Source organism: Canis aureus, chromosome 23 (assembly GCF_053574225.1).
Source record: "Canis aureus isolate CA01 chromosome 23, VMU_Caureus_v.1.0, whole genome shotgun sequence".
Classification (NCBI taxonomy): Eukaryota; Metazoa; Chordata; class Mammalia; order Carnivora; family Canidae; genus Canis; species Canis aureus.
In genome coordinates this window covers 43772791-43792732 of record NC_135633.1, presented here as the reverse complement: position 1 = coordinate 43792732, position 19942 = coordinate 43772791, and the positions used below count along the sequence as shown (strand labels likewise).

The following is a 19942-nucleotide window of genomic DNA, read 5'->3' as shown; positions in this document are numbered from 1 at the left end:
ACTTGGTTTCAGCCATTATTCAATTTATAATCTGTTGAGGATAGATATAGGAATAATACAAGTAAATTAAAAAGAAAAGATAATTTCAGGTGTGAAGTGTTATGAAGACACTTCCACTAAAGAGGAATAAAGAATGTGATTGCATTTTCAAGAGTGATTGCTGACAGCTTTCAGGGCCTACCATACTTTTTTTTTTTTTTTTTTTTTAATTTATTTATGATAGTCACAGAGAGAGAGAGAGAGGCAGAGACACAGGCAGAGGGAGAAGCAGGCTCCATGCACCGGGAACCCGACGTGGGATTCGATCCCGGGTCTCCAGGATCGCGCCCCGGGCCAAAGGCAGGCGCCAAACTGCTGCGCCACCCAGGGATCCCCCTACCATACTTTCTTCTCCCTTCTGTTCCACATCCAGGCAGGATGATAAGAAAGCTCAATACTTCTGCCTTTGGTGCTGGCAAGAAGTTCAAATCTTGTTTGCCCGGCTGTGGGGCAGAAGAGGTCACTGCAGCTCCAACCACCCTATAACTCCAAACCAGTCTACTTTTCTACTTTCTCCAGACACTTTTGAACCAGCATATAAGCTTATCCTGCTCTCCCCAGAAAGTGCATTACTGGAGTAACAAACCCTTGGTAATATACCCTCTTGGTGTGTGTGTGGCGTCAAGAGTCGACACTCAAACCAAAGTTTAGATGGAAGGTCCAACTTGCCTCTGAGGAGTGATCACATTGCTAAAACAGGGCACAGTTTCAGGATATACAAACAGCAAGATTCTCTCTCTCTCTCAAATCCATCAATCAATCTTAAAAACAAAACAAAACACAGTAAGAACAGAAGCAAGGTCTCTTGGGGCTGGGCTGGATGCTTGTGGTCACAGAAAGTCACCAAGCCAAGCCTCCACATCTTGATAAAGAGGAAATGCAAAACTCTGTGGTCAGTTTAACAATCCACCAGGGCTCTCTAGCTGAATCAATTTTGGCACTTCCTAGTTTACCCCTTTCATTATAATATGAGTAAAAATATTTTGGTGAATGTCATGACTGGAAATTTTGTCCTGATGGAGGTCTCTCCCCGCCTGCAAGAGGTGAGAGCTGGGGGTCCCAGTGGGCCAAGTCTTGCTCACCTTCTGTCCCTATCACACAGGGCACAGAACCTGTCTATCCTCAGCACTGAAGAAATTACTGTAGAAGTGAACTAAAACCAATTTTAAGTTAAGAACAATGTAATAGCTAAAGCACAGGAGTAGAAGAAAAAGGTCTGTCATAAAACAGCTCGAAAACAAATCTTCCATATATGTTCATACATCATCTCATGCATCATTCACATTTTCCAGGCATTTTGAACACAGCGGCCTCAAACTTCGTTCTCTTGGTAGGTGGGTGACAGAGCCATTCCAGATAATTCTGACATTCTAATAACATAATCAGCCCCCTGATCTGTAGGAGGGTGAGTCATCAAGAGCTCCTGACAGACCTGTGAGATGAGATCAGACGGCTCACCTTTAGAAGTGCAGTGCATACACCCACAATTGTATGGATGTGCATTAGCTGAAGTGCTGAACTAGGTTTCCCTGTTGGAAGGCAAATAGGTACATTTGACTATGGATACTGCTGCTCTTCCTAGTCCTCAAAACGCCCTTCTGCTTTTGCAAACTTTGAGCAAAAACACTTATTGACTATCCTAGGACTGTGCTTCGTTATGAAATGAAATATGCAGGGATTTTCGACTTTTTAAAAAAAAAGATTTTATGTACTTGAGAGAGAGAGAGAGAGAGAGTTCAAGCATGAGTGGGGGGAAGGGTAGAGGAGCAGGACCCCCCCCCCCCCCCCACTGAGCAAGGAGCGCGATGCGATGCAGGGCTCGATCCCAGGATGCCAGGATCATGACCTGAGTTGAAGGCAGATGCTCCACCCACTGAGCCACCTGGGCGCCCCAGGATTTTTGCCTTAAAGAAGAAGGAAACTAATAATAGTTGATATATTGCTATATGCGAGGCATTTTTCTATTCTCTCTACACATGCTTTCTACACAGCACTTACAACAAGCCAATGAGGTGGCTGTTATAATCCTCCACTTTACAGTTGAGGATACAGAAACTATCATAGAATATGAATTTGCTCTAGATCATTCAGCAAATATACAGCAGAATCTCGACTCAGACCCTAGTCAGCTTGAACTTATATCCAGGCTCTTTCCAGCTATAGCAATGGGCTTCTTCCAGTTAAGCAAATGTACCATCAGTTTCTCTTCTCTGTTAAAACATTAGACCACTGCTACAGTTACAAAAGGGAAACTTCCCTCTCTTCCTTCAATGAACCTTTCTCCAGATTCCATCTCTACATGACTGCGACTCAGTTGGGATGATGAGTTCTTCAGAAAAAGTGGCTGTGGTGAGTGAACTGTCTACATCTCAGGATCAAATCCCAAGTACACATGCAGTGAAGAAGAAAATTAAACCACCTGCACCCTAAGTCAAACTCATCTGTGCTCAAAACACTGCAGTTGCCAGAGTGGTCACAACATGCACAGTCAAGAACTTTATGGAAATGCGTAAAGCTAAAATACATGTAAATTTACAATAAAAAAAAAGGAAATCATCTCCTATATTTCTTTTTAGAAAATATTTATGAAAGTCTTGTTTTTGCACAAGGCAAGAGTAGATCAACCCTGAGGTCATATCTGATGGTGAACGAGAAGGGGCTAAACAAGCGAGTAGCAGCTGGCATGATGGCCCTTCACTCCATCTAAAGGGAAGAAACATGATGAAATCAACCACACTTATGGTATCTCTCTAGGTCTGCTACTGAATACCAACTTTTGACAACTGTGGGAAATAACTACCCTTGTTCCTTCCCAAGGAACAAGTCTTCCCAAGTTCTGACCATGTTCCCATGTCTCTTTTATCTTAACTGAACTCCCACCTCTGATTGGGTAGCAGTTCCCTTATGCCTGATCTGCCTCCCAACAGGCTGGCCCAATCCGTCTCTTTCTTATTCCAAAGACCCCTTCTACCAGATCAATTATCTTTGTATACAACTTGTATCATGTCATCACTCTGCTCAGAAACCATTCATTGCTCTGTACTTCCTCATGTGTCTCGTCAAAACTACTACACCTCAGTCTCCCCCTCCAATGCTCCAAATCCTACATCCCTTGGTAGGTAGGCTGCTTTTGTGATAGTTGGCCAAGGGTAGCATATCCATCCCTCTCTATGTCTGCAAATGGATCATGCATGTTCTCTTCTTTTACATTGCTCCTCCTCTTATCCAAAGCCTAGGCCAAGTTTCCTGTCTTCTATGAAGTCCTCCCTGAGAAATCCAGCCCTTAACTCTTATAGGACACACATATTGTTCCTCACAATTAGACATGTAACTTATGTACTACCCTACAGTTAATGACTGCTTCATGTATTGTTCTGGTGTGCCCCAAATGCTTTAGAGTAACCTTGAGTGTCATTACCATGTTTTATACCATGTTTTATAAGTTGTAAGCACTCACGTGTGTGTGTGTGTGTGTGTATGTATGCATGTATCTATAGTTATTTATTTATTGTATTAACCATGGGTTGTTAAACAAATCTCACACTAAATATTTGCACATTCTCACAAATGATGATTTACATAGATTTATAATCAATTTAGATATTCTCAGAGCATTTTATTGCATTTATTGATAAAGTAGATTTCTAAAAAGTAGGCACTAAACCTCAAATGAGATAAAAGAAAAAGTTAAGGGTTTTGTCAGGAAATTCCAGAAGTTTTCTACTTTTAAAGAAGCAATAAAATAACCAAGGCCAAGGTTTCTAGAACAATTGGGAATTTCCCTTTATGGATGAATCATTCATTCATTCACTCATTCATTCAACTAAAGAGTTCCAGAATGCCTATGAGATACCAAGTACTTTGTCAGGTATCAAGGATATTACTGGTATCAAAACTATCTGTGGACAGTTTCTATTAAGCCTAAAGGAAATGCAGTGTCATAGGAAAAAAATATGTAGAAACTCTCAGATATTCCAAAGCCTGGTAATAGCCAGATTAGGCTGAGGGACAGACGTGGTTGTCCTGATAAAATATAAACTCATTCTAGCTCCATTTGACTTTGATTTCAACCTCTACCATGGGCACAACTTGATTGAAGTTGGTCAGAGCTATTTAACTAATTGTCATAGATATATTTTCTCTATTTCTCTCTCTCTCTCTCTCTCTCTTTTTTTTTTTTTTTTTTTTTTGGTCTGTCAGGAAATTACAATGTGGATGGCTTGGAAGGTAGAGATTGGAAAGGCCAGTACATTGAGCCCCTGAATTTTAGTGTGGGAAGTAAGATTTCTCTGCTTTTTAATGAATTCTTGGACAACCCAATGGCTTTGCTCCAAAACTGTCCTGCTGGAATGGAGGATTATCTCACATGGGTCATTACACTTCCAAGCTTTAAGCCTCAGAATGAGCATTAAATTAAAATTCCCTGCACCTAGTAGGCAGAACATTGTGACACTTAAAAGATGTGAAAGCGCTAAATGAATTCTGAGCAATAATATTATCAACACCGCATATTTATTGAGTTCAACAGGGTGCTAAGTACTGTAGGGACAGATAATACAAGTGGCTGATACAAAAAAGCAACAGCAATACTCTTATAAGAACTCTCCCATTCATCTGCTTGAGGAACAGACAGTGTTACTAGACTTGTTAGAAATAGTCTCCTCTTTTCAAAAGTATCCTCAAGGTTCTCTATGCTTTTGTTTGATTTGAAAGTGGCCGATTTTCTACAGTTACCATTTATGAATGTGGCCAAGTCTCCCAATTTCAAAATTACCATAAGAATGCTGCAGGCATTATACACTGAAGAACTTCATCCCCTTGCAACTGGAAATTACAAGTGGAGTTTTCTGAGAAATCTTAAGTAAATTGGTTGCAAAATATGATATACATACCATTATGTTTTTTATTCATCGGGGGAATATGCAATTTCAAAATTAATAATACTACTCTTTTTAACTAGCCTTCTATTTTTCTGGGGGAAAAATGCACACTTTTGAATGCCAAAAGAATATTTAAATGATTTAGTCTAAAATTAAAGAGTGCAACTACTCAAAGTTGAGGCATGAAGCAAATTTCCCATTTTTAATGACTCTAGACCCAAATAGAGGAAGAGGTGAAGTACAATATATTCAGAATGTATGTGCAAGATCAAGTGTGCATGTGGGTGAGCACAAGGAACAACGTGGCATACACAAAAACTATTTGAATTTCAGAATCCTGACTTACTTCATTTAGATGCCAGCTGATCGGGGTTATAAGAAAAAAATTAAGCACTTTAGAGAAAATGGGTTATAAACTGTCATTGTTGAGTTTTAGTGTTCTGACAACTTTGAAAGTAACTATAACGTAATTTCCCAAGTTGGTAGCTAAAATAATGGAACATCTGGATGTCATTGAAATGTATGACAATCAAGGACAGAACAGAAAAGCAGTGGAACAATGCTTTCCCTTCGCTTCTAATTCTTTGTGGTTTTGAACTCTTGCTTCGAACCTCAATTGTGGCAATCAAGGGCAGCTCCCTTCTCAAAGATTCACCTTTCAATCCTGATCCTAGGAGTCCATCTCTCGTCCTACTCATTGCTTCTGGCAGCTGCACTTTTCACTGACTTGCCTTCTTCATTTGCTGTTGGACCTTATGCCTGTGTGAAGTAAGCAGCCCACAATGTCATGTAAAATGGTCAGAGTGCTGATGGCAACCTCGTATGCTGTGTCTGGCCTTTGGAAATGTAGGCATCTCCAGATAATGTCATTTATTAAGCAACCAGAGTCTAACACATTCTGTCCTTCTGGGGACAAGTGACCCTATCATGGACAACATAATGAAGCTGAACTATATAGACAAATGAGCAAGATATATTTGTCTTCCCAACTGGCAGCCTCATATACAGTACCTCCCTGTACAGTTTCTGGACTCGCCTTGCCATTTGTCAGATGTCTAATGTTACATATTATGTAGCTGGAAATAGCTAGACATGAACCTTGTATTATAACTAAAGCTCCACCTGGATAAGAACTCACTGCAACTGAGTTAAGATTCACTTCCTGCCTCCTCTGTCTAACCACAACAAAGGAGGGGGGCAGGAATATTAGCCTGGATTAACTGAGAGTCTAATAAGTATCACCTCAGTGTCAGGAGGGAACCAAGAACAGTCACTAAGGACCATGTAATCTATGGTCTCACAACAGAGGCATATTCATTAATTATATATTTATTTGCATTTTTACCCTCAAAATGGGATATTTTGGTGAAGCACATTAGTTTTTCCTGCCCCCTCTTACCAAGTACTACATTTCAAAGTCGTCTGAAAGTGGAGTCTCCCTGAGTCCAGAGATGCCTTACCATTGGAGTGCACATAAGTCTTTCCAGAGTCCCTTTTATTGAACGGCTCCAAGTTTGGAACTGATGTGGTATGCCTAAGGGGCTGCCCTTCTTTCCACCAGGTCTGCAGACATATCTGATGGAAGTCGGCTTTTCAACATGGGATGGCATATGTGCCCTCTCAAAGACCTGTCAAGCCTTAGCTAGTTTGTTTTGGATACTTGCCCTCTTTTTATACCGCACTTTGTCACCAGTGGAGAATGCAGACAGCTATGCCAATTGTGAATTTTGCTTGTGCGCCCACATTTGGCGAATGTTTGCCCAGATCTTTAATTTGGGATCTAAACAGTCCATCATCCAGTAGATGATTTCCAACGTACTATTTAATGCTGAAATGTCATGATTCTGGGGGATTTACTTGGACTTTGGTGAAAAGATGCTTACAATGTTATCATCCTGCTTTCAATAGGAAAATGTTGTAAAGGTAGGATGTTAATCTGTAGTGGAAGAGAAGGAAGTGGTTCATATGTGTGGGTAAAGTGTTCACATGTCTACTATTCTATAATATTTAGGTTTCATGATGAAGCTTCTAATTTTCTAAATGACACGAATTAATACACAGTAGTCTTTTTTCAAGCATTTCAGAGATATTTATGTGAAGATTTTCTTACTTTGTATAATTTTTCCTTCAATAAGTGAATGCTCTGAGGTAGAACAGCACAACTCCAGCCAAAGGAAGGATTTCTGCTCATATTTCTGTGTAGTCTGGTCAAGTGCATGAAATAATCTGCTAAGTGACATTACAGTGTTTTCTTCTTCAGTTGATCTACAGGCAGACGAAGGCAAGTGAATGCCTTCCTGAAAATGGACACCAAATCAACTTATAGAAATATGACTAGGGAAGCTAGGGGGCTGGGCTGTAGCTACACAGTCTTCCAGAAAAAGTGATGGACTGTCGTTCATTACTTAAGGTCATTAAAAACCAACCACACACTGCTGTTTAATGTGATCTCATGTGAGCAAAAATGGAAATTGATAATAACACATGGAATACAGAAAAATGCCCACAATAAATTGAAAAGTGCAAAAAGGAGACTACAAAATAATACAGTGCTATACCAATCTTTCTGACAGATTTTATACATGATCACATGATATCCAGGATCATATACATAAGTCCAAAAAGTGCTCTGGAAGTTTGTATTCCAAAATGTAAAAAGGGACCATCATGGCATGAGTAAATTATGAGTGTGAAATTCTTATTTTGCATATCTTTATGTCTCCCTATCTCTCTCTCTCTTCCTCTTTCTTAGTTTTACAGTGAATATGTATTATACATTACATGTTTCTGGTAATCATAATTACATATTTGTAATTATTTTATCATGAGAAATATATTTAAAAAATTCTACTATAGGCTCTATTTAATTTCTAAAAGAAGAGTTTTAAATAGACCCAATTTTCTTCCTTTCACTGAGATGTATATACACATGCTTTAAACCATTAGACATTGAGTTCATTCTTCCTTACATACTGATGTCCTTGTGAAATGACAGGAACTTTTAAATGAGTTGCTCCTGGAAGCATCATTTTTATAGATGGGTAAATGGTTTTGTGTATGTATCAAAGCACACATCATGGGTCTGTCATGGCCTTGCACAGAGATTTGTAATTCTTCACTCCAAAGTGGGGCAAGCACATCCTGGCACTGCTGATAGAGATGGAACAACATCTCCTGCTGTAAAAACACTAAATAAAAATCCCATCCTATTCTCTAGCTGAAACCAATTGAGCACATCTCTAATTCCTGCATTCCACAAGAGTATCTGCGGTGGTCCTGTCCCTCTGCTGGAAAGATTACAATGTTGCCTTAAATTGAACTGCAGACTTTCTGACTTCACTTCCACCTAATGAGAAGAGATCTATGGCCCTCCAATGGTAACGATGGGGAATGTAAAGGTGAGACTTTGCCAAACTTACCCTCAAGTGGCAGAGAGGCCATCCCCACACCAAGAAGAGAAAAATTCAGCCATTTATTTGGTAAGCCAAGGGCTATCAGAAGTTGCTTTCACAGCATTCAGTTTAAAAATAAGACAAGAACAAAGGAAGCCCCTCTGTATATGGAGAAAGTTAGAAGACTTTCTGCTTTTCTAGCACACAGGGCTTGATAGGTCAGAAGCCCCTTGCTCTGTGTGAACTAGTTGCCTATTTTAGAATGTCTTCATAAAGCCTAAAAGGGATATTAATGAGTGGTCATACATTTTTAAAAATATTGAACTTTTAAAATTTTATTTGAAAACAATGTCCTAGAAATAGGGTTTATCTCAATAACATAACAGCAAAGTATACATTAGCACAGAGCTTAGCCCCACGCCCAATTTTAAGATTTATCAGCATCTTTAAAAGTGCATGCCAGGAATTATAACAGGGTAACTTATGAAAAATCTATGATCTTCCTTCTGAATTATGTATTTATGACTTACAGAGGATGATCGATTTCAGGTAGGTAAATGTGATTTAGGAACTTCTTTTAGGCTCCAAGCACACGGGGGTTGGTGGGGGGGGGTCTCTGTAGGGACTGGAATGCAGTGGGGTGAAGCCCTTCCCCTTCCTGCATTCCAGATGGCACCCCGGGAGGCCTGCCAACCGCTTGCCGAAGCTTGGGCTTTCTGTGAATTTCTGGGCGGTACAGATCACTGTTACCTGGCAAGCATGGATGATCTAATTTGTGGGTTACCCATAGTCTTCATTTGGAAGTTCAACCCATTCCCAGAGAGGCTATGATGTCCAGGTATTGTTCTAGGTACTCGTTGTACAAAGAGCAGTACTCCTCAGCTGCGGCCCTCCAGCCTATGATGGACCTTTACGTGAGGTAGGGCCAGGCAGGGAGGTGTGGAATTTCTGGAGAGCTCATCCTCAGTTTGCTAAGAGTTGAGGATGGCCTGAAGGAGGGGCAGGGCTCGAAATATCTAAGGGCAATGCATTTTGCTTATGGTATCTGTCACTGTGTGTTTTCTGGACTACTCATACCAGTATACTATTTCCTACACTGAAGGTGTTGACATCTGAATAAAACAGAAAAAGAAAAAATCCTAATTTGTGTTTAAATATTAAACTCACTCTGTTAACAGCTAAAGACTATTTAAAATCTGAAAATGGTTATAATTCTGGGGAAAATTTGGGAGTTAGTGACAACACTGCGTGGGCCTAGAGATAGCTAACTGGAAAAAATCAGCTACCTGTCCCATGCTCATCTCAAGGATAATTACTTTATCAAGTCCTCGGGTCCTTGGGAATGATACAGCTCTCCCAGATGAGCTTGGATGCCTCAGTGTCCTCTCTGATTCTGACTCAGAAAGCCAAGGGCGACTGCAGATCCTTCAGGAGAGACTCAATGACCTCTTCACAGATGGGCCAGACCCATGGCTGACTCCTCATTCAACCTATCTTAGGAGAATTGAGCCAGTCCAACTTACTTGGTCACAATACATTTATTTATTTTTTTTAAGATCTTATTTATTTATTCATGAGAGACACAGAGAGAGTCAGAGACATAGGCAGTAGGAGAAGCAGGACCCTGAACCCAGGACCCCAGGATCACACCCTGAGCCAAAGGCAGACACTCAACCACTGAGCCACCCACGTGCTCTGGAAGGAAGGAATTAATGCTCTTTTGAAAGCTATGCTGGTACATTTACAGATGCCATCTCTTTACAGAACCATAAGTATATTCAACAACTATGAGACAAATTCAAAATACAATGCATTATATAATGCACTAGGGTTCTGAATTCTGCCATAAGAAGACCGCTTCAGGAATCACAAGGAAAAATGATAAGCTTCTAATCACAATAGCTAACATACATTGAACACTTAACATATGTAATACATATGCAACCCGCATATATGAGCCTGGATAAAGAACGGTGACACAGCTGGTGAGTGGAGGGGTCTGTCTCCAGATCCTATGCTTTAACTATCTCTATCTCTATTTGTGGTACAAAGGACATTGTTTTATAAGAGATGTTTTATTTCTAAGTTGGATTGAGTAACTGTAAAAATACATACAGCACTATAGCCCCAAACATGAAATAACCAAATTTATGGCAGGTTTTCTCAATTTCAAAGGAATTGATGTTATTTGCCCTAACATACCAACCTATTTTCCTTGGTTCTGACATCCAGGACTGCCCTGACTTACCTTCCCTACAGTGACCTGCATCCTGCTGCCGCTCTCAGCATTTCACTGAAACAGTCTTGCCACAAAATAGATGAGGTTGGTAGCCTCTGATCTGCCACACAAGCAAGTCACTTAGAAGGTCTTGAAACAACAGCTCACTTGAACAAAGCTATCTGCAGCAAGCAGGAAGCAAGCCAAAGTAGTTTTTCCTTTTTATTAATAGAGGCACTTGAGTTGGAATCTCATGTTCTGAACCTACTGTTATTATATTTTTATTTTCCCACAGACAGACTTAATGTGCTGAACTGGCTCATACACATCTGGCATTAGGCATGAGTCTGGATGATTTCTGAAGCACCCCAATGAAATCAGACTGGACAGATCATTCTGTGGCTCAGAGAGCGTACTACACAATATAAACTAGGAAAGCAACACAAGGGGAAAAGAGAGAAAAGCAGCTTCAGAAGCCCAAGGCAGAGGGTCAATTTATCATCACTGCACTAGGCGGGGGATGGGGGGAGTCAGCCTAGGCTCCTGGGATGTGTGACTCACAGTGGGGAGTCCTCATGATTTTCAGAGCCTGGCAAGGAATCTGGACCTCTTCTTTGAGAAGGGATAAGCCATGGATGTGACACCAGATCTGTGGGGTGAGACCTTCTCCTCAACCCCTTGCCCCTCCTCCCCCAAGACCCAATCAGCGCTTGCTCAGGAAGGAAGCAGCAGCATAGCACCATGTGCAAGGAACCATTCACAAGTGAAAACAAAAGCAGAGCCTCAGCTCCCTGCAGCCTGTGTGCCCAGCTCAACAAGCTGTGACCTGCCTGGAGCAGTGATCTGCCCGCCAGCACCACCAGCAAACAGACAGCAAAAGCCTGCTCATTTCCATTTCCAGGCAGGGTCACTGGATGGAAGGACCTTTCCAGGTCCAAGGGAACAGGTTTCATTTACTGTTGCTCTACTAATTAGTGTTCAGATTTAAGGAGGAAGAAAACAAACACAATCTTTCACAAACAAATAAATTAGAGGTGGCTATTTATAGAACCAAGAATTCATTCCAGACAACTCTCCCAGCGTATTTAAGTAACTGCAGATTATTAACTGGGAGGCTAACCAGGGACAAGCCAAGCTAGGAAGTAAAAAACTGCCAGGGGCAAACAAAGCAGGCATGACGCCCTCGAGACTCTATGTAATCCAAGGAGCCAAAGCAACACTTCCCTTCTTTGGTTTGGATGGAGACAGGGTGGCGGGAAGGTGGCTCTCAGCTGAGAGCCCAACCAAGTCCTCACATGCTGTCATTTCCAACCTCAATGGAGTCTCTTCCAGACACAGCCCTGGGCTCATTTCTTGTATTTCTACAGGTTCAAAAGGGCACAATGTGAAAAAAAAAATGTGGGACAAAGATGATGAGAAACAAAATGCATTTTACAATATATGTGAGAGGATTACAAATTATGAGGCAGTAAGAAACAAAATCTTCCCTCATATCAAACGTTGTAAAACAGGAGCTCATTGGCTTATCAATTTATTTTTAAAAGTGGAGGTGTCAACTTTAGTATAGGGAGATTTGACATATAAATCTGATTTTGGGTTTTTTTTTGAAAAAAATAAAGACTTTCTGATGAAACTGGGTCCACCTACTGCCACATTTGCTACTGGCTGAGCCTCTTTGGAAGGGACAGGTGAGAGTGAGACCTGCCATATTTCCCCTTTCCACACCGAATATCCACGCTGTTCCTCTGAGTTACCAGCCCTGAGGCTATCTTGCAATTTCTGTTTTGAGCAACCTATCCCTGAGAATTAATATTTGCTTTGAAAAATTTGTGCGTGTCTGATTCAATATTTACTGATTGGTCAATTGGGAGGATAAAAGTGGTATATATGCAATTCACACTGCTGGAAAGAGCTCACAAAAGATCATTCTCAAGAGCTCACATCAGGGCCCCCTGGTGGCTCAATGGTTGAACATCTGTCTTTGGCTCAGGTCGTGATCCCAGGGTCCTGGGATCAAGTCCTGAGTCGGCTCCCTGCAGGGAATCTGCTTCTCCCTCTGCCTATGTCTCTGTCTCTCTCTCTGTGTTTCTCATGAAGAAAAAAAAATTGAAAAAAAAAAAAAAAAAGAGCTCACACCAACCTGGACTGTCCTGCAGGACCTAGAATGGGATTCTTGCTCCTACCTCATATGCACATGTTCCCACACACAAGTACTCATGCATACACACCACTACCGCCACCATTACAATTACCACCACTACCATCATGATCACCTCGATCACCAGCACCACCAATACTCCTTAATAAACTGAAGTTGGGGGATCCCTGGGTGGCGCAGCGGTTTGGCGCCTGCCTTTGGCCCAGGGCGCGATCCTGGAGACCCGGGATCGAATCCCATGTCAGGCTCCCGGTGCATGGAGCCTGCTTCTCCCTCTGCCTGTGTCTCTGCCTCTCTCTCTCTCTGTGACTATCATAAATAAATTAAAAAAAAAAAAAAAACTGAAGTTGGAGTGCCAAAAGCCACCCCTGACTGACCTGCTTATGCCCTCTTGGGGCATTATCTGAAACATGAGAATGACACTGATTTAGAAAAATCTAAAGGGAAAGGCTTGTTCCTGAGCCAAGGGACAGGATTTCTGGGAAAGATGGGTTGGAAAATCCTCACTGTAGAGAGTGGAGGCAGCAGGCCCTCGGGAAAGTAGGCACTTGAGGGGGGCGTGGGAAGCAGTTAAAAATCAGTGTCCACCATGAGAAAGCCTTCTGTGAAGACTTTTAACTTGGGGAGACTTCTTACTTGTAGTTATGGAGTGTGGAACATGGAAATAACCATATTTAGGTGGAGGCTTTTTTTCCTGCTCTACTGTATTTGTAGTGCCCCATCTCTCAGTAAATAAAGTTGGATGTGTTTATACAGCCTTGTGAGGTGGCGGTATGAGGAGAAAGGGGCAGGGGTGGGCCAGTGAATGAAGTCTGCCTACTGCAGCAATATGCTTAGGAGGCCATAACAAACGACAACAGGCTGGATGGCTTACACAACGGAAATTTATTTTCTCACAATTCTGGAAACTAGAAATCTGAGGTCAAGGTGTTGACAGGGTTGGTTTCTTATGAGGCCTCTCTCCTTAGCTTGTCTTCTTTCTGTGTCTTCACATGATTTTCCCTCTGAATGGGTCTGCATCCAAATTTCCTTCTCTTACAAGGACACTAGTCCCACTGGCTTAGGGCCCACCCTAATGGCCTCACTTTAAATTAATTACCTCTTTTTTTTTTTTAAGTTGCTATTTATTTATTTATTTATTTATTTATTTATTTATGAGAGACACAGAAAGAGAGGCAGAGACATAGACAGAAGGAGAAGCAGGCTCCCTGTAGGGAGCCCAATGTGGGACTCAATCCCAGGACCCAGGAATCACAACCTGGGCCGAAGGCAGATGCTCAACCACTGAGCCACCCAGGCATCCCTAAATTAATTACCTTTTTAAAGATTCCAACTACAGTCACATCCTGCAGTCCTGGGGTTTAGGACTTTAACATATGACTTTCAACACATGCGATGCAGCCTGTAACACCTGGTCTTTTTTCCTGCTGGTGTTCAAGCTGGTGCACCCAATGAGGACACAGCATCCTCTCAGATGGACTCTGTCCTGGAGCATGGGGCAGTCAGTGCTGAGCGGGGCAAGCCCCTGTCCAGAGGAGTGGGCACTGAAGAGAAGCTGAGGGAGTAGTAAATGGATAACCAATGATGGATTCTAAAAGAAAACTTCCTCTCTTCATACACAAATATGCTGATGCTTGAGGGTGGGCTGATCTGACACCGGGGTACATCTGCTGTGAAACAAGAGTGGGAAAAGATGATTACATTGGCCATATTTCAATGTGCTACTGGATGTGTAGGACCATCCCATCCTATGAGGAGAGGAAGACGGATACTGGACATGACTGTGAAGTGATTGTGTGACCTTGGATCTCTCTTATCTCTTCTAAGTCTCAGTTTCTACATCTGTATAATGCAGGAGAAGCGTCTGGATGATATGAATGAAAAACAGCCCCTTGATAACAAGACAGCAGCTAACTATAATAGCTCACAAATAAACAGCAGGTTAGACTCCAATGACCTCATTCTGAAGGGTGGAGAAAAAAAATGTTCAGTGGACAAAACACACTAGCTCCGGTAACAGAAGCTTGGCGCCTCGCCCAATGCCAGGCCAGAATCAGCATGCTATAAAGTGTTTAAGACGGGAAGAAAAATAATAGTGAATTTCTATTAACTTTGTCAAAGTTGGTACAACACAGGAAGAAACAGAAGTGAGGACCCACTCTTCATCTAAGGCCAGTGTCTGCTGCAAGTGCTGTTTTGGGGCATGGATCTACCATCTTTTTTGAAGGCCTTTTGGTACTTTCTGCAAAGTTTCTTAAAGGTGTCAGAGAGAAGAACCTAATGAGAAAAACTTCCACTTCTCTTGTAGTTAAATCATCAAACTACAGACTGCTTAATAGGTTGAAATAGGCCTGCAATTCTTCACCACCAGAAATTACCATCATTTCAAGAGCAGAGGCTTACCAAAGGAAGAAACTACTAAAGATGTGCACTCAACTGAAGAAATCAATTTGCATCCTAAGGCAAGAGGAAATGTTACAAAAACTTACCGAAGAACAGTATTTTTTTTTCTTAGAAAATAAGACTATAAAAAGGGATGAGAATTTCAAACAGGAAGAAAAAATTGTCACATGAGGTATACCTTATGGAGGACAATGGATGATATGCTAAAGGGACAGGGAGTAAGTAATTTAAATTCCTGTAGATCCAGTGTATCCCTCTGTAATGTATTTTGTTATTTATACCAACTGCGCTCTAAATTCTCGCCACGTTCTCTAGGATACTTCAAATTACACACACACACACACACACACACACACACACATATTTTCCTATCCTCTATCTTTATGCTGGTTACTGGGCCTTGTCATCTTTTTTTTTTTTTTTTTGATTTGCAAATAAAATAACGCTCTCTGTTCTCTTTGGAAGACTTTTATCAGAACCATCCAGCCCCGAACAGAGAAGCATTTCAAAATCAAAAGGGAGGCAAATAATACTCTTTCAGCACACAATATAAAGATTCACACATAATTAAGCTGGAACTACAGGATTATTTAAGTGGATATATCTTTTGAGAATAACTGAACTGCTATAAGCTATTCAAAATACAAGGGCCAGGACTCAGAAAGAGGGAACTGACAAAGTGTTTGTTGCAGACAAGTGGGGAACGGAGGGGATGGAAAAGAGGGAGGGATAGACAAGGGTTGAGGGGTGTCTATGTGTGCCTGGCCTTCTGCACAGTTCATCAATGAGGCAGGGATCAATGACCCCTGTTTTATGGATAAGGAAAAGGGGGATCACTGTTAACTTGGCAAGGCAGATGGAAAGAGGCAGTGTGTCCCACTGTTTTGGTCTCCATGCCCAAGCATTTCATGGTGTGCTCAACCGCCATCCATCATTTCATCTTGGGGGGAAAAAGGCCTCTTAGAGTAGTCATTCATTCATGGGACACTTATTGAGTGCCCCCTGTTTACCAGGTACTAGAGTAGACACTGAATACAGAGAGAAGTGTGACACAGAGAACCGACGAAGGCTGCCAGCATTCACGGAACACTTGCTGTCTGACAGTGTCCCGAGGACTATTCACCTGTCATCTCATAACTCTTCACACCAAGCCTGTGTCAGGGATTGTTATTCCTCACCTTGCACACGTGGGAAACAGATCTAAGCCTTGTGGGCAACCCCGAAATACAATCTCAGGCCTGCCTGAATGTAACATCCCAGCTTTCCTATGCGGCTTCTAGTCACTGTCTGGGTAAATCAAGCTTCAGGCCCATGAGACATTTAGATCCAGCAGGTGAGAAAACAATCGATACAAGTGATTATAACGTTAGAAAGAATTAGTGCATTTATTCTCTTTTCACAGGAGTCTTACTCTGATAGTGAGGTCATCAAGGCTAAAGTCATAACCGCTAAGCTAAAGCATTAATTTGCTATTTAGTTTATGTGTCTGTTATCAACGTCCTGCGTCTGTTTGCCGGAATTAGGCTTTTACCTCTGCTACGATCGTAAAAAGCTATCAAGGAATGTATATAACTTTGAGGAAGTAGCTAAAAAGCCCATGTTTTTGCATTTTATGGTAACCGAAAAGAGGACCACTCCAATGTTTACACATAACAAACTTCAAATTAGGCCAGAGTTAGCACTTAGAATTGACCAAAGAAGAATACATTGTCCTTGTGACTCTTTCCACAGTTTTTTGCTGCTCTTCTTTCTTCAGCAAATCCCTTAGATTCTGATAATGACAACTGTTCTCTTACAGTTAGAGATGGAAGGTGAACGCTTACAGACTGAAAACCCTTATATCCCTTACATGGTCAAGCTAAGTATCTTAATTCACTGTACAGAGTACCAGCAGTATACAATTACAGTGCCTTCTATCATGAGGAGAGCAAACTAGAAACACATCATTAATGGTCTCCTTCCTGGTTTCCAATTCGGAAGTGTACCTGCCAGGTCAGCCTCTAAATGGGTCCTTTCAAGAAGAGTCAATTTTGTTTATTGGGAAGGAGAGATATGAAATAGAGTCAGAAGGTTAATATGAGTTTAAGAGGAGCATAGGGTTATCTTGGCAATTAAAGGCTCTCCAGGAGGTTAATTACCAACACCCCCACTTAAAACTCACACAATGTATCAGCAGTTACAAAAATCTGTGTACAGCAGAGCTCTCTCTTCTGTACTCTGAGTGATACTATTTTACTCAGTTTTTGGAGGACTGAGTTAAAGCACTATCCTTCCCATGAGCCATTAAGAAGAAAAGAAATGAATGTCATTAAAACTGTCACAGAGAAATTTTGTAGAAAAGAATAGTGTGACGAAGGACTGTACAATGTAGAAAGTGAGAGCGAGAGAGAAAAAGGGAGATGGAGAGAAAGGGAGATTGAGATAAACTGGTGCCTGAAAACTCAGCCAAAGGGCGACTAAAAGAGAGTCCAAATCATGGGGATCCTGGGAGATGGGCAGAGCAAGGCTGGGCACTTGAGGGTGAGTCGGTACAGTTCTGCTGACCCTTGGTATTTAAAATCTCCACTCTGGAACCTCAGAAAAGTCAGCATGCTGCCTGTCAGCCAGAATCATATGGGGCTTGTATGAGACCATTCTCTTTGACCCACTGCTTTCACCCTGGTTGAAAGAAGTTTCAGGCCCAAGATGAGATCACTGCTGTCCGAGGTGCTAAGTCAGAAAACCAAAACTTGGATCGCTTTTGTGTTTCTGTAAATGCTCTATGTGACCAGAACTGAAGGCTATCTGGTCAATCCCCAAATGCCAAAGCCGACTCTGGGCTCTTTACTTACTTCTCTGTCATTTCTCACAAGGCTGGCTACGCAGCCCCAGCCAGGCAAGATAATTTTAAATTTTTCTCCTCTTTGCTCTTTACTCTCCACCCTGTGAAAACTTCCTGCCTTCCACCCCATTTTGCAGCTACTGAGTGGAGACAGTCAGCTTCATGAAGTTTGTTTCTATAACCTTAAGTGTCTTCTCTAGTTATTTATTTATTTTTTAACAACCTTTGTCCAAACCCATCATCATGTCTCACGTGGATGCCTCTAAAAGCCCCCTGGAGTCTCCCCACTTCCTGTGCCCTGCCTCAGCCACTTCTGCTCAGCTGAGTGGCTTACACTGGGAAGCATGTCATGTCACCCTGGCTTAATGGCTTTCCACAGCACTCATGAAAAAATGTGTCACTGTCATTATGGCCCTGTTTGCCTTCTGCAACTTCATTTCCTATCACCTTTACCCACTTCGACCTTTCAACCCTTCATCACCCTGGCCTGAGTAATCACACTAGCCTTGAGCAGAATCTTGACTTCATGTCACCAAATGTCACCTACTCAAAGATGCCTTCCTGACCAGTCTATAGGATGTTGCCTACCACCCCCATTTTTGGGCACTTAAAAGGGAAACTTATTTGAGTAGCCTCAGAGAGCTGGTATCTGAACTTATATCCTTTATTCATTTACTATGTGACCCCTGTCACTTCCTGTTTATACTGTATCTTGAGCACACAGGGCAGAACCTGGGATTCAGGCCCAGTCAGGTGGCTGCTGTCTGGGGCTCCTTTCTGCACGTCAGTTTGGAGCTTCTCTCTCTGGAATGTGGAGATCAAGTCGAATGTTTAGGAGGCTTAGGTATTATGACACTATACAATTATAATTAAAACCACAGCAGCTACACTTTACTGAGCACTTGCTTAGTGCCAAGTACCAGACAGGATGTCATACACATATTTCTCCCCACAACTCTAAGAGGTTGCTAGCAGCTGTGCTCTACTACTTCCCTAGGCAGATTAATACCAGGTACTGAGAAATGCTGTTCCAGATCCATCTGTGTTACTCTAAAGGATAAAAGTATTCGGTCAGTATTTATACAAGTCTGTAAGGGATGCAAAACTGTTAAGGATTCTTCTGGGAAGCAAATTCAAATGCCTGGAAAACATGCTTCCCTATAGTCATATTCTGCATCAAACCCCCGCCACCTCCCCTTGAAAACACCACCCTTTCCAGAGACATGGCAGTAAGTGATTTCAGGCAGATTCCCCAGCTAATGAGACACCCTCCTTTTTCCCTGCTGGCAGGTAGCGGGTTCAACCATCTGAGAACACCACCTCCCTGGGAGTCCTGGACTCTGTTGCAAAGAAAAGGAGCACATAAATATAATATAAGGTGTTATTATTCTGGCAAATGTACTCTAATTCTGGACCAGATACAAACTGCAGCCCAATAGTATGATTTTGAAAAAAGAATTATAATAATTATTTTTTGGCAGCCTGGAGTCTTTCATCTTTATGAGATGATAGCAATGTTTTAAAAGGGTTATCACAGTGCTGCATGATAATAATAATAATCTTTTATTACATATAATGCTTTAAGAGTTTTAAAAGTACTTTGATATAAAATACAAGGATCGATCTTAATAGCAATCCTTTGAGGTATATGGAGTAGTAATTATTTGCCACATTTCACAGTAGGGGAAACTGAGGCCCAGAGAAATTAAACAGCTTTTATCCATTCAAGCCAATCATGGCAGGGTGACTCCAGGATCTATAGGCACCATTTCCTAGTCCTGTACTTGTTAAATAAATCGTTGTGAACTGATTCAAAGGGAAATACCAGGAGAGATTCGAAGTGTGAGTGTGTGTGTGGAGGACCTGTGGATTCCAGTAAGTGATTCTTAGGGACTAACAGGCCATTTTAGAAGAGTGGATGTGTGATAAAACCTTAACAAAGCCCTAACTTCCATTGTCATCTGTTCTGTATCAGACTGTCACACTTAAATCACGGTGCCATACATACTACCCAGACTTCAAGCTTCCCAA

General features: G+C 41.7%; 1 protein-coding gene across 4 annotated transcripts in view; it reads right to left on the bottom strand.

Annotated features, from left to right (window-relative positions):
- The window catches only part of FAT3 (FAT atypical cadherin 3), a 648833-nt gene that overhangs the window by 162881 nt on the left and 466010 nt on the right, over nucleotides 1-19942 (bottom strand). The gene's annotated exons all lie outside the window — the stretch shown is intronic.